Below are 12,844 nucleotides of genomic sequence, written 5' to 3'. Positions count from 1 at the left end.
ACAACACAAACAGATGGAGAGATGGCACCATGTTCTTTACTTGGAAGAATCAATATAGTGAAAATGACTATACTATCCAAAGCAATCTACAGAGTCAATGTAATCCCTATCAAATTACCAATGGCATTTTTCATAGAATTAGAACAAAAACGTGTACAATTTGTATGGAAATGCAACAGATCCCAAATAGCCAAAACAATCTTGAGAAAGAAAAACAAAAATGGAGCTGGAGGAATCACTTCTCCTTTTAAGCTAAGTATTGCTAATCTCTAGTGGCTCAGATGGTAAAGAATCTGCCTGTAATGCAGGAGACCCAGGTTTGATCCCTGGGTTGGGGAGATTCCCCCTTATACCCTTCAGAGAAGTATTCTTGCATGGAGAATTTCATGGACAGAGGTGTCTGATGGACTACAGTCCACGGGGTTGCAGAGAGTCGGACACAACTGAGCGATTAACATAACATTGCTAACCTGGGTCTCCCCTGTTTGTACAGGCATTCACAGGTAGTGAAATCTAACCTTCCACCTTAGGTAGGGTGATTTCTTCTTCTTCTGTAGCACTCTAGTGGAAACTGAAGCACAATCAGAGGAGAAGTAGAGGAAATGAAATACATGGAAACTCAAGAGTCTATCAAACGCACTAACTTCTGCCAGCTACCTAAATCTTCTGTTTTCTGTAGTGAGTGGCAATGCTTTTTTGCCAAGTGTCTTTGAAAAGACTCAGGCTAATAGAAAACTAATCTTATGTGACAAGCAACACACAGCTTAAGGTATTGTCTCCATGGCCTGTCTATCCAAATCTTCCTAGAGAAATCATTTGTCTTTTATTTGAAGACCATCTCCATCTGACTGTATCCACAAAGGAAAACAGGAACTGAAATAAGAGCCAATCACAGTTGCTTTGTTTTCCTTCCCAGTAAAGATGTCCTGAGTTTTCATTTTGACAGCTGAGAACAGACACTCAATCATTTAAAGGTCAAAGACACAGTAGGTGCTATCCAAGGAGTTCCTGGTCCATGCGCAAATGACATTTTTGAGTTCAATGATACCCAGAAGATTGAACAGATTAATAAACAGACTCTCTGTAAGTGTAAAAAAAAAAAAAAAAAGAAGAAGAAGATAATTTGCAGATGATTCTCACAAAATGGGAATATAACCACAGAGAGATAAGACATGGTTTCTGGTTGGAATTCCATGCATACCAAGCTTGGAGAAGGTCAAGCATGACAGCACACACACTTCCCATAACACCTGTTTCCTTTGGAACAGGCAGTTAGGTTCTACCAATGCAGCTCCCAAATCAGGCTACATGGGAGCCATCCTAGGTCGGTCACAGATGACCTGCTGTTTAAAAAGCAATGTGAGTGACTAGTAGGAAATGGGTTCTATTCTGAGTGATACTTGTGATTCTTCTGGGCTACTCTGGCATGGCTCCTGGAAGGCTGTGGGCATGCTAAGTCATTTCATTCGTGTCCAACTTTGTGACCCTAGGGACTGTAGTTTGCCAGGCTCTTCTGTCCATGGGATCCCCTAGGCAAGAATACTGGAGCGGCTTGCCATTTGCTACTCCAGGGGATCTTCCCGACCCAGGGATCAAACTCACGTGTCTTTCGTCTCCTGTGTTGGCAGGCCAGGTCTTTACCATTGAGCTACATAGGAAGCCTTGAAAGTTTTATCAAGGCAATTATGTGCTAGGAGGGAACTTTTAAACAAACATGGAAATTGACAATCTAACCATTCTTAGAAAAAGAGAAATGGCAGATAAGTCTCAACCTCTCACTCTTTTTTATTAATTTTATTGGAGTATTGCTGATTTACAAAGCTGTGTTTCAGGTGGACAGCAGAGTGATTCAGTTATACACACATCCATTCTTTTTCAGATTCTTTTCCTCTATAGGTTTTACAGGCTGTAGAGTAGTGTTCCTGTGCTATACTGTAAGTTTGCATTGGTTATCTATTTTATCGACAGTGGTGTATGTATGTTAACCCCAAACTGCTAATTTATCCCTATGCCCATCCCATGTTTTCCCTTTGGTAACCACATATTTGTTTCTGAAATCTGTAAGTCTGTTTCCATTTTGTAAATAATTTCATTTAAATCCCTTTTAATTAGATTCCACATATAAGCAACATCTGTCTTTGTCTGTCTGACTTACTTTACTTAGTTACGATCATCTCTAGGTCCATGCTCCACTCTTTCTCTCTCCTCATTTGGATCGATACTTGAATGGACTGTAGCCATAGTTACGAGCACTGCAGTTAACTCCTCATTAAATACCAGGGACTGTGAAAGCAGGTTTGGGGACATAGCTCGTTTACTCCTCCTAGCAAGCTGTGAGCTGCCGCTTTTCGCGAGGGCAGGCAGAGGCTCAGGGACTAACAGGCAGAAGTGCACAGTCTTGCTCGAGATCAAGCCTCTGGGCTCAGTGTCATGTCTGTTAGAACCCAGCATCTCGGTTCTTGAAATTTCAAGACAGTAGATCTCAGTCGTGAGACTATGTGACGGTCCACGAGGGAGCTGAGCAGGGGATGGAAGCAGAGTGATGGGGGTGGGACCCGGAGATCTGCAGGCATAACAAGCTTCCCTAGAATCTCAGAAGCAGGTGGATAATAGACTACACTTTAAAGAACACACGTCTCCATCTCTGCTTTGCAAATGGGTTCATCTGTACCATTTTTCTATTAATAGAGTCCACATATATGCATTGATATATGATGTTTGTTTTTCTCTAGTGGGATTGGTGTATATACAGTACTACATATACAATAGGTAACTTAAGAACCTAGCATATAGCTCAGGAAACCCTACTCAAAGCTTTGTAGTGACCTAAAATGGAAGGAAACCCAAAAAAGAGGGGATATACATAACCGTGTAGCTGATTCACTTGCTGTACAGTAGGAACTGAGATGACATTGTCATCAACTATACTCCAATAAACATTGAAATGCAAAAGCGAACAAAGAAACAGCCCTCATACCCTTCTGTTTGTAGGGGTATTTGAAGGAGATTTTAGATTCCTGGAGATGAGTTATGAAGAACTGGTTAGGGCCAGCTCTTTAGGCCAATCAACAAGGAGATCAAACCAGTCAATCAATCCTAAAGGAAATCAATCCTGGAAGGACTGATGCTGAAGCTGAAGCTTCAATACTTTGGCCATCTGATGCGAAGAGCCAACTTGTTGGAAAAGACCCTGATGCCGGGAAAGACTGAAGGCAGAGGACAAGAGGGTGGCAGAGGGTGAGATGGTTGGATATGGACATAAATTTGAGCAAACTCCGAGAGATAGTGCAGGACAGAGGGGCTTGGCCTGCTGTAGCTTATGGGCTTGCAAAGAGTCAGACAGGGCTCAGTGAGTGAACCACAGCATCATAAGTATCTAACTGCCTTCTTCAAATTCACCTGTCTCAAAAGGCCATTTCCTTGTGTCTTGAAGATTCATTGACATAGACCTTAAAGTAGTCAAGTTGAAAAATGGCACAATGGTTAACATTTTCTTTCCAAAGCGATTGTTAATATTAGGATGAAAGACGATCCTTTAAACAGACTTGAGTATACCAGCCAAGCAGTGCAGGCATCGGCAGTTTAGTAGGTTTTGGAATGGGGAAGGGAGAGAAGGCGGCACTGAGGGAGAGGAACCACTTCAGATGCCTGTTGAACTTGAACTCTGCTGTGTATAGCCCTGATCTGTGGCCAGCTGCTTTCACGGTTTCTCCAGCAGCCAAATCTGACCCAACTCTCTCTTCCCCCACTTCCTTGTTTTAAATGAGATCTGGTTTTACTTAGATGAATTAAATGTCACTATATTTGTTTCTGTGAATTGTTCCAGCAAAAGTTACAGCATCAGTGTCTGACTTTGAACGTCTGTAATGCTGTCAGCCTCTCTGGGCTATTTATAGTTGCTTTTTTAGAAGTTCTAATAAATGGTTTTAGACAGCGATTGGTTTCCTTTCTCTATAAGGAGCCTCAGAATCGGGATGCTTCAAAGTACCAGCTGAAAATACCTATTGATTTTTTTTTTTTTTTTGCAGAAGGAATGCATGTTCATTGTAAAATTTTAGAAAGTGTAGCTAGACAAATTAGAAGGAAAAAAGGGAGAAAAAGTATATCATACCAGAGAGGGTCACAACCCATATTTTCTTTATATCATTTTGTCTTTTCTCCATGTTTAAATGTATTTAAACTTAAAAAAATTATATTGTACAAGATGTTTTATAGTTCTCTTTCATTTTTTTCCACCAAACAATATGTTTTCTATTTTTTCTGTCATGCTTCTACTCTATCACATTTAATGGCTACATTAAAAGTAATGAGTCATGATACAATTGTAGCATTACCTATGAAACAAGCCCACATTTATTAGATAGTAAGCCATATCCAAAATCTGCTACTACAAAGAGCCCTACAAATGAGCTGTGTCTCTCTGTTCATCATTCATGATGGTTTCTTCAGGATAAACTGTTACCGGTGAAATTGCTAGATCTGAAACTGTGCCAGATTCACATTCTGTTGTCACACGCAGCCAACTCACTTCCAGAAACAGTTCAAATTATACACACACACACATATACATGGGCTTCCCAGGTGGTGCTAGTAGTAAAGAATCTGCCCGCCAATGCAAGAGATGCAGGAGACAGGGGTTCCATCCCTGCGTCAGGAAGATCCCCTGCAGGAGGGCATGGCAAGCCACTCCAGCGTTCTTGCCCGTAGAAGCCCATGGACAGAGGAGTCTGGTGGCCTATAGTCCATGGGTCCTAAAGAGTTGGGCACAACTGAAGCCACTGAGCGGAGAGGGCAATAGTGACCCACTCCAGTACTCTTGCCTGGAAGTCCCATGGGTGGAAGAGCCTGGTGGGCTGCAGTCCATGGGGTTACTAAGAGTTGGACACGACTGAGCGACTTCACTTTCACTCTTTACTTTCATGCATTGGAGAAGGACATGGCAACCCATTCCAGTGTTCTTGCCTGGAGAATCCCCGGGATGGAGGAGCCTGGTGGGCTGCTGTCTATGCGGTCGCACAGAGTTGGATACGACTGACGCAACTTAGCAGCAGCAGCAGAAGCAACTGAGCACACTCATGCATATGCGTGTGTGTGTGTGTGTGTGTGTGTGTGTGTGTGTGTGTGTTTATGCTGTGGTTTATTTGTTAAGTCATGTCTAACTCTTTTGCCATCCCATGGACTATAGCCTACCAGGCTCCTCTGTCCATGGGATTCTCTAGGCAAGAATACTGGAGTGGGCTGCTGTTTCCTTCTCCAGGAGATCTTCCCAACCCAAGGGTTGAACTCACATCTCCTGCATGTCCTGCATTAGTAGGTGGATTTTTTAACAATGCACCACCTGGGAAACCCCTATATTTTATCTTTGAAATAAAAATATAATAGCATGTGTGGAGAACCACATTTCTAATCATTCAATCATCTTTTTAACAAGTTCTAGTAAACACTTTTTAGTGCCAGACATTTTTTGTTTTTTGATCTCCATATCTCCGCCCTCTAACTTCACTGCTGGAGGACTGTATTGTGGAGCTTGGACCATACCCCATTGTAACGGGAGAAGGGTTGTTTACATTTCAGGATAATCACGCTGGATGAAAGTGACAAGAGATGAAGGTCATCGTGGAAACCAGGTAAACCCAGGTTCTTACCTAATCAGGAAAGCTTGAATTCAGCAACAAAAAACACAGATGAGTTCCTGTGGTGGTAGGTTCTTGTGAGAACCAAGAACCAAGAACAAAGGACACTGCAGCCAGCCTACAGCTAGCAATAGTGAGAGCCTTAATAAGGAGAATGATGCAAACAGACAAAAGAGGGCAAGGGGCCTGTGCTGAGAGCATCGTCACCCACAGCAGGAGCCAGGAGGACTGAGGGTCTCTCAGCCCTGGTGCCAACTCCTGGGCCTGACCTGCTCTGCTCCGCTTGGGAAACAGCGCCGCCCCTGGGGCTCCAGCCACTCTCCAGATCCCTCACTCATCTTGCTTTCTCTGTGGTATTTACTCCACACTCTCCGTGATCGTCTCCTTTTATTATTTATCAATGCCCAACTCACAAATGCAAAGGTGGGTGCATGCATACATGCTAAGTTGCTTCAGTCACGTGTGTCTCTTTGTGACCCTATGGACCGTAGCCCACCATGTTCTTCTGTCCATGGGATTCTCCAGGCGAGAACAGTGGAGTGGGTTGTCATGCCCTCCTCCAAGGGATCTTCCTGACCCAGGGACCGAACCCCAGTCCCTTGTGTCTCTTGCACGGGAGGCTCTGTACGATTTGTGTGCCACCTGGGAAGCACCACAAAGGTGCCTGGCTCATTCTTGAAGGTGGGTAGGTCAAGCACGGAGCAGAAGTTCAATTTTTTTAAAAAAAGTAATTCAAAAAAATGCAAAATAAGAAAAAAATACAAATTTTCCACTGGAGAGTTTTAGAGACCACTGGGGAAGGACTTTCCTTATACAACAAGGGGAAATTGAACTGTGGTCTCTCAAAGAGACATTAAGATCTCATGATATCCATGAGAATCTGGGTCCAACTCAAGGTAAACTCTAAGCAACAAGGGCTGACACCCAACCAAGATGGGATGACAGGTTTATTTTCAAGATAAAAACAATAAATACCTTCAGAGATGCCTCAGCAATGCGGGTACATAGCATTTAAAACAGAAGACAGCATGATAAGCTGTTTGAGAATTAACTTGTTAACATTGCTGAGCTTGTCAGTCTTGTTTCCTTTAGGTTGGTTCCTCAGAGTAAATAGCAATAAAATTCTTAAACTGAGCTGTAAGTATATGTACCATGTACATAGGTGTGTGTGTCTGTGTGTGTGAATGTTGAGAACAAGGTCTAGGGGATTTTCTATTTGGCAGTAGTTGTGAACTGATGCTTCTGAATGGTGGTATTGGAGAAGGTGCTTGAGAGTCCCTTGGACTGCAAGGAGATCCAACCAGTCCATCCTAAAGAGATCAGTCCTGGGTGTTCACTGGAAGAACTGATGTTGAAGCTGAAACTCCAATACTTTGGCCACCTGATGTGAAGAGCTGACTCATTTGAAAAGACCCTGATGCTGGGAAAGATTGGGGGCAGGAGAAGGGGATGACAGAGGATGAGATGGTTGGATGGTATCACTGACTCAATGGACATGAGTTTGAGCAAGCTCTGGGAGTTAGTGATGGACAGAAGAACCTGGCAGGCTACAGTTCATGGGGTCACAACGAGTCAGACATGACTGAGTGACTGAACTGAACTGAATAGTTGTGAAAGATGAAAGGAAATGACTCGGCCCCTAGGGTTTTGGGGAAGTGGCGGAAGAACAGAGAAATGGCCCAGGTGGCTTAGCGGTAGGAAGCAGTGATGACATCCACGTCTCTTGGGGACCATGCGTCGTCTGCCTTGCTGTTGTTTACTCGCTCAGTTGTGTCTTTGCGACCCCATGGACCGCAGCCCACCAGGCTCCTCTGTCCATGGGATTCTCCAGGCAAGAATACTGGAGTGGGTTGCCATTTCCTCCTCCGGGGATCTTTCCAACTCAGGGATGGACCCCAAGTCTCCTGCATTGCAGGCAGATTCTCTACCATCTGAGCCATGAGGGAAGCCCAAAGGAAAAGTGGGCTGAAAAAAAGGATCTCCAGATAAGCTAATAGAGATATCATCTGGATTAGATTTTGCATGTTCCCAGCATCTCCCTTCTCAGCTTCTCCTTAAGTTTGCTGATAACATATTATAACAGATGTTATAATATATATGTATTTATATATTTAATATATATATTTAACATGTATGTTATCAGTGAACTTAAGGAGATGCTGAATATGAAACCCCCTCTATTCAGCATAAAAGTTTGTAAATTGATTCAGAAAGAGAAGCTGTAAGATTCCATCTGGGAAGAGGTAAAATCCATGGTTACTGAGAAGCTGGACCGGGGTTGGAGGGGTAGGGGGAGGAGGGGAGAGGGCACAGAGGCGGAATGGAAGCTCAGTATGTAGCCACGGCTACCCTGGGGGATGTGAGAGCAGCTGAGAAGGAACCATGAAATGGTGTGGGTGTGTCAGCAAGGGAGACACTGAAATCAGGCAGACAGGGGGTACGTGGGGGAGGGCAAGCAGCGTCTTGCAGGCAGTGGGTGAAGCAGACATTCAGTGACTGAGTGTCAGGCCCTCCTAAGAGCACCTGAGTGTCTTGTTGATGATTCCAGGCAAGGTCAGGCTCAGGCTTAATTCCAAGGCAAGAAGTTGTGGGATAGAGTTTGTGCAAAATAGCTTCTTGGGTTCTCTCCTAACTCATTAACATCTCTCTTTCTTGCCTCTTCACCAACCAGAGCCCACCTACGTGCCCCTGGATCACACCTCTCCTGAACTCCCTCTCCCCTCTGCAACTCCCCCCCCCCACCCCCGACTCCTACGAGCAGATCCTCAAAGACCATGACCTTCATGGAGAATTCAGGCCACTATTTCTAATCTCTACCCTGTCAACTCTCACGTTTCCACTAAAATTTACCCCATCTAATGGTTTTGCCAGGAAAGTAACTTGACTCTGGACAACTTCATGAAAGTCACTTACGTGGGAAGGAAAGGGCTTGCTCATCTCAAAGGCCACAGATGTGAATAAGTGAATTTTATCAAAGATATTTTAGACTTTTATTGGTTCTGCCTCTCCAATTATACAGATATGATTACTGTTGCTATTCATATATTTATATTAAGTAGATGCTAGTGACTGGATCAAATTTTATTACAAAAGTGACAGAGGATTGTAAAGTCTAAGCCACTGTGTTATACACTCAATGTGCTATTGAGAAGCTTAGGCCTGAAGAACTATTTACAGAGCATTCTGCCTGGTAAACGACTGAGTTTGAGAGTATATAGCAAAATGGCAGAACTGCTTTAAAACTGGTGAGCCTGACTGACGCGCTTCTGTGCGTTGAGAATAGGGGACAGATATGCAGGCTGCTCCTTCCTTTTGCTGAAAATATTCCCTGTCATTTCTATGTGCATGCTCTGAAGCTCAGTCGAGTCCAACTCTTTGTGACCCCACGAACTGTAGCCTGCCAGGCTCCTCTCTCCATAGGATGTCTCAGGCAAGAGTCCTGGAGTGGGTCGCCATTTCCTCCTCCAGGGGATCTTCTCGACCCAGGGATGGAAGCCCTGTCTCCTGTGCCTTGGAAGGTGGATTCTTTACCACTGTGCCAACTTCTGTAGCCCATGCACTTTATTGGTAAAGGTTTCTCCCTGAATTCACACCAAGATCTGAAAAACCTGGGGCCTAACAGCAGATGTCACTAGTCAGAGCAGATCAAGGAACTTTAATGTCTTGACTTAGCACAATGAGCAAGGTTGGAGAAAAGTTGTTATCAAGGTTGGATCTCCTCACCCTTCTAACTTTCTTTCTCTCACCTATGTGTCAGCAGTTCCCTCCTAAGTTTCTTTGTAAATTGCTATGAACTTGGATGCTGTTTTCAGGGAGATCCACCCTCCTCACTGTGTGTTGCCTCCTACTCAAGCCACATCTATAAAAGAACTCCACGTCAGGATAAAGCCCATGTAACATTGAAGAGCCTTTCCTATCTCTCTCATTAATCGCCAGGCAAGGTAGTTTGAAACTGGTGTAGAAATGGGGACCTTAGATCTAGCATTTGTTTTTGAACTTTATAGCCCACCATTTTGTTATTTCAGTGATCAAATTTCCATTTTTATTTTTTTAAAAAAAGGAGTTTTGCAGGCAATGAAATGGCCACCGTTAGTTTTAGGAGACCAAGGAATAAAGCACGCAAAAAGAAAATACAGGCAGGAGCACTGCAGATAGCTTGCTCTCTTCAGTGGTTTGTTGCTCAGTTGTGTCCAACTTATTGAGACTCCATAGGTTGTGGTCCCCCAGGCTTCTCTGTTCAGGGGGTTTTCCAGGCAAGAATACTGGAGTGGGCTGCCATTTCCTCCTCCACGGTACTTTCCCGACCCAGGGATCGAACCCGAGTCTCTTGTGTCTCCTGCATTGGCAGGTGGACCCTTTACCACTAGCACACCTGGGAAGCCCTGAAAATAATTTTTCATGATGGAATTGATGGGGACAAGATGATTTTGAAAGCATTCAGGTCATTTTAAAGCCCAGTTTTAATTCTGAGGAAAACAAATGTTAACTATCGAAACGTTCAGTCAGTCAGCAAACCTTATCCTCTGTTCTTTATCCATAAACTACTAGAAAAGTGCTCAAGTTAACACAACATATGAAACAAGAGACTAAAAATAAAAAACACCTACGTTGTTTCTAGCCATTTGGACAACAGGGCCTTTGTAAACATCTTAGCACATGGTGCAGGCTGAAAAATGGTAAACACTAAATACATCAGTTTGGCTACGATCTAACATTTAGCTTAAAAGAAATTTCCTTTTAGGAAATGTGTCATTCACATGGTGGGAAAATTGAAGGATAGATTAATAAACTGTACACATTTAAACAGAATCTGAACGCTTTTCTCTGGATAAGTTGAAATGAATGATCAGGATAATAAACCACAGTAGAAGACCTGATGGTTTCGGGAACAGAATTTTCACAGCTGTTAACCTGTATCCCTCACATTGTCACATTATGCAGAAATAATTTTTCCACAGATTCACATTTGCTCACTTGTAGCTTGTATTAATTGAAACTTCATTCACCAATTAGCATACTGTGGAAGGTATTTTTAAAAAGGGCTTGTTTATAACAGTTGTTGGCACTACTGAAACTCCGAGCGATGCCAAGTAAATGCCATTTCAAAGGAAAAACTCTCTCCCTCTGGCAGCAGGAAAGAGCAGAGTGTCTCACAGCGGCTCTCAATTTACGACTCTCACGATGGGTGCAGTTCCCTGGAAGGAACTGGGTTAGAAGGGAGCATGGATGAAGAGAAGAGCCCTGTCTCTGAACTGGCTTCTTAATCTGCAGTCCTGTGGGCCTCTGATGAGACTGTCGCATTCTCATGGCTCTAAGGATCAGAGGAGGGAGTAGGAACTGGCAACCTCGAATAGCTTCCTGTCTGTAAGATGTCCATCCGAGGCACATCAGACAAATCTACACAGAACCCCGTATCCTGTGGGCAACCTTTGTGGAAATATATATATGTTTTAATTTAAATGTATTTTTAATTGGAGGATAACTGCTTTGCAATATTGTGTTGGTTTCAGCTGTATCTCAGCATGAATCGGCCGGAGGTACACCCATGACTCTCCTTCCGGACCCCCCTCCCACCTCCAGCCCCAGCTCACCCTCTAGGTTGTCACAAGGCATGGGGTATTTTACCTCCAACATTTCAGGATGTGTTTGCTCAGCCATGGGCCATATCCTGAAAGTATGTGGCTGTCTCCCCAAAATGCAGTTCAAGAGCTGACCAAAGACACATGACTAATCAAGGCAGATCTGAAGGCTGATGGATCAAGCCGCCAGAAGCAGACGGATGGATGGGGAGAACTTGGACATGCCTCCCAGGACATTTTGGCTGTAGACAGAGTGTCCATCCTCACAATGGGCCACCGGACAAAGTGCTTATTGTAAAGTGGGCCTGGTCCCTGGAGAAGAAGAAAAATGATGCCTGTTGACTTGGGAGGTGGGGGGTGGATTAACTCGTTCCTCCCTTTCACAGTGGATAAATACTTGGTGATTAATTTCTTTGGTTGGTTTCAAGGTGGAGGTGTCTCAATGTCTAGAATAGTATTTATTCCTGTGAAATTTTTTATGCAACAGGATCCTCTAGTGCAACGTCTCCCCCTTCCTCCACTCTCCCCTACCTGGCACAGGTAGATGATGTGGAAAACAGGTTCTAGAAACTACTGAACATTAGCCCTGGGCCCCAGGGACTTGGCGTTTTTGGCAGAGAAATAACTAAAGACCATTCAATATTGAATTATTCAAACTTACTTTCAGACTTGAGCTGGGAAGCCGTTGACCTATATTGAAGATGCTGAAAGCAATAATAACTGTATGTATCAATATAACTTGATCTTTTAAAGACCGAATGAATTTGGAGGGAGGAAAACGCCTTTGCTCAGGCAGGGGTGTGAAAACCTTAGGAACACGGTGAAGAGCCGGGGGAGAGGGCCCAACCACGGCACGCTCCCTTTAAGAGGGAAGCAAGAGGAGCGGCCTTGGCAAATCTTCGGCTTCTATTCAGAAAGAGAAGAGCTTCCAGTGTCAGAGGAGAAAAGGAAAGAAAGACAGTAGAAGTAAAAAAAAAAAGGATGGATGTTTTGAAACAAAGGCAGGAGCAATTTTATACTTTATTGAAAGCTTACCTGGGAGTGGTTTTAACTCCTCTAGGGTTAAGAAAGATTTTTTTTTTTTTTTTCCTCCTCTCAAAACTAGAGGAGGAGGCTAGGGTAAAGCAGTTGAGTCTGAAATAGCATCCTTGTCAGCTCTGTTCTGTCCTGGGAAATACACAAGGAAGAAATACCTCCGTGGAAGAGACAGGAGGCTGCACGCACAGAGGGCAGGGACCATCTATGGTACAAGCTGTACGTAAGTTTCGTTGTAACAGTAGCATAGAAACCCCTCTTTCCTTAAGTTACTTTTTACTGGAGCACAGTTGCTTCACATTGCTGTGTTAGATTCTACTGTCCAGCAGAAGGAATCAGTCACAAGTGTACACATATCCTCTCCCTTCTGGCTTCCTTCCCCCTCAGGTCACTACAGTGCATTAGGCAGATGTGGTCATCAGTTATCTATTTTATACACCATAGCAATTGCGTATGTGCGTCAACCCCAGTCTCCCAATTCCTCCCTGCTCACCAACCTTCGGAACACAGAAACTCTTAATTGCCTCCTTTTTCTAAGGAAAACCATCTGACTTAAACAGAAAGCCTCTAAGATGGCTGGACAAATACCTGAATTCT

At 43.8% G+C, this 12,844-nt stretch overlaps 1 protein-coding gene across 1 annotated transcript in view; it reads left to right on the top strand.

The window, feature by feature from the left end:
- The window catches only part of KCNJ16 (potassium inwardly rectifying channel subfamily J member 16), a 61,777-nt gene that overhangs the window by 47,212 nt on the left and 1,721 nt on the right, over positions 1-12,844 (top strand). The gene's annotated exons all lie outside the window — the stretch shown is intronic.

The sequence above is a fragment of the Capricornis sumatraensis genome, chromosome 8 (assembly GCF_032405125.1).
Source record: "Capricornis sumatraensis isolate serow.1 chromosome 8, serow.2, whole genome shotgun sequence".
Taxonomy (NCBI): Eukaryota; Metazoa; Chordata; class Mammalia; order Artiodactyla; family Bovidae; genus Capricornis; species Capricornis sumatraensis.
This window is presented reverse-complemented; position numbering and strand designations above follow the sequence as displayed.